Source organism: Penaeus japonicus, unplaced genomic scaffold, assembly GCF_977035675.1.
Source record: "Penaeus japonicus unplaced genomic scaffold, GWHDUDI00000001_assembly GWHDUDI00000001, whole genome shotgun sequence".
Classification (NCBI taxonomy): Eukaryota; Metazoa; Arthropoda; class Malacostraca; order Decapoda; family Penaeidae; genus Penaeus; species Penaeus japonicus.
Genome location: NW_028234403.1, coordinates 45,722,985 through 45,725,484, shown reverse-complemented (window position 1 = coordinate 45,725,484; position 2,500 = coordinate 45,722,985). Strand labels below are relative to the sequence as shown.

The following is a 2,500-nucleotide window of genomic DNA, read 5'->3' as shown; positions in this document are numbered from 1 at the left end:
TGAAAGCGAGGGTGAGAAAGGAGGGGAAGGTTGCGAGAGTGAGGGTAGTGTGTGAGGGTGAGGATGGAGGGAGTGGAGGGTTGGTAGAGTGAAGAGAGTGTTTGAGGGTGAGGGCAAAGGAGAGGAGGGTGTGAGAGTGAAAGAAAAGAGGTGAGGGAGGTGGAAAGGTGAGGGCGAGATGTGCAAGAGTGAGAAGAAGACTCAGGTGTCTCAGTGAGGGGAAGAGGAGGAGATGGAGGGTGAGTGAGGTACGAGAGTGAGAGGAGGAGGACGGGAAATGGTAGGGGTAAAATGAGTGTGAGGGTAAAATAGGGAGTCAGTGGATGAGGGGAGGAACATCAGAATGTGAGTTGCATGTGGTGTGTGGTGTGAAGAGAGGAGGAGGAGGAAGGGTGAATGAGAGGTATTAGGGTAATGGGCGTAGGGTGAGGGGATGAGGAGCGGATGAGGTGTGAGGATGAAGGGACAAAGAGAAGAGATGGCGGCTGAATGAAGAGTGAGGAAGATGACAAGAGGAACAAGAAAGACAAAGAGAAGAAAAAGATTAAAAAGGATGAAAAATAAGGTAATATATTGAGAATAATGAGAATACGTACAGTATACGAGCAAGTTAACTCTTAAACATATATACACATGCACACGCACGGACACAAAAACACACACACACGCGCATACACACACTCTCTCTCTCTCTCTCTCTCTCTCTCTCTCTCTCTCTCTCTCTCTCTCTCTCTCTCTCTCTCTCTCTCTCTCTCTCTCTCTCTCTCTCTCTCTCTCTCTCTCTCTCTCTCTCTCTCTCTCTCTCTCTCTCTCTTTCAACCCGTACACACGCACCCACGCACGCACGGACACACACCCGTGGATGTTCGTGCTCATATCCAAGGCTCCCCCTGACATACTTACGGCTTCCTATTCATGCCAGGCAGATGATGACACGCTGTCGAGATCTATGCTTCATCCGAGATTTATCTTTTTCTTCTTTCTTGTCTTGTTCTTTCTTATTTTTTTTTTTCTTCCTGTTCGTTATTTCGTTATTACTTCTTCTTTCGTTTCTGGTTGTTCTATTTTCCTTTGTCCAGGTCTTTGTAGCTCTCCTTCTCTCTCTCTCTCTCTCTCTCTCTCTCTCTCTCTCTCTCTCTCTCTCTCTCTCTCTCTCTCTCTCTCTCTCCTCTCTCTCTCTCTCTCTCTCTCTCTCTCTCTCTCCTCTCTCTCTCTCTCTCTCTCTCTCTCTCCCCTCTCTCTCTCTCTCTCCTCTCTCCTCTCTCTCTCTCTCTCTCTCTCTCTCTCTCTCTCTCTCTCTCTCTCTCTCTCTCTCTCTCTCTCTCTCTCTCTCTCTCTCTCTCTCTCTCTCGCTCTCTATCTATCTATCTGTCTGTCTATCTCTCGCTCTCTCTCTCTCCCTCTAGCTCTCACACATACTTTCTCTTTCTTTTCTATCTCTCTGCATAAATATCTATATATCTGTCTATCTATCTATCTATGTGTGTCTCTATTTATCTATCTATCTATCTAGCTATGTGTGTTTCTATTTATCTATCTATCTATCTATTTATCTATCTATCTATTCAGCTTCTATCGATGTGTATGTCATTCTAAATCACATGCACAGTATATGTCTATCGACCTGTAAGTCTATCACTCTATCTATCTACCTATCATCTATCCCGTCAACCTCACTTCCTCCTCCGTCATCATCAACTCGACCGCCTCTCTTCCTTCGACTCTCAAAGGTCGATTTGGAATCCACGAGAGAAAGACCAAAGTGGGTGAGGCCGAAAAAGGTCACGTCCATCAAATAGTAAAATGACCTTTAGAGTCTGACCTTTTTTCGTTTTTTTGTTGTTTTTTTTCTTTCTTTCTTTCTTTCTCTCTGGCCTGCCTTATGTGATCTAGCTTTTGGAGTGGCTGGTCTTTAGGGTGAGTGGTTGGGTTTAAGGTGGATGTGGTTGGTTGCGTGGGTTTATTTTCCTTGATGTTGGTTGTTTTTTCCCTTAATAGTGGTTGTGGTTGGTAATTTTCCTTGATGTTGGTAGTTGTTTTTTTCCTTAATGTTGGTCGTGGCTGGTGATTTTCTTTGATGTTGGTTGTTTTTTTCCCTTAATATTGGTTGCGGTTGGTAATTTTCCTTGATGTTGGTTGTTGTAGGTTATTTTATTCCTTAATGGTGGTCGTGGTTGGTGATTTTCTTTGATGTTGGTTGTTGTTTTTCCTTAATATTGGTTGTGGTTGGTGATTTTCTTTGATGTTGGTTATTGTTTTTTCCTTAATGTTGGTCGTGGTTGGTGATTTTCCTTGAAGTCGGTTATATTTTTTTATATGTTGATTGTATTTCTCCTTGATGTTGTCTGTTGTCGGTTATTTTTTCCTTGATGTTGGTTGTGGTTGTTTATTTTTTCTTGTTGTTTTGGTGGTGGTGTTTTGAGAAAGATTAAAAAGGGCAGGAGACGGGGTGAGATAGAGATGTAAGGATAAAGAAAGAGGGGGAAGAAGAAGAAAAAGA

At 43.2% G+C, this 2,500-nt stretch overlaps 2 protein-coding genes across 5 annotated transcripts in view; both read right to left on the bottom strand.

The window, feature by feature from the left end:
• Positions 1-2,500, bottom strand: part of ChAT (Choline acetyltransferase) — a 204,550-nt gene that overhangs the window by 140,736 nt on the left and 61,314 nt on the right. The gene's annotated exons all lie outside the window — the stretch shown is intronic.
• The window catches only part of VAChT (Vesicular acetylcholine transporter), a 91,213-nt gene that overhangs the window by 27,455 nt on the left and 61,258 nt on the right, over positions 1-2,500 (bottom strand). The window lies entirely within an intron of this gene.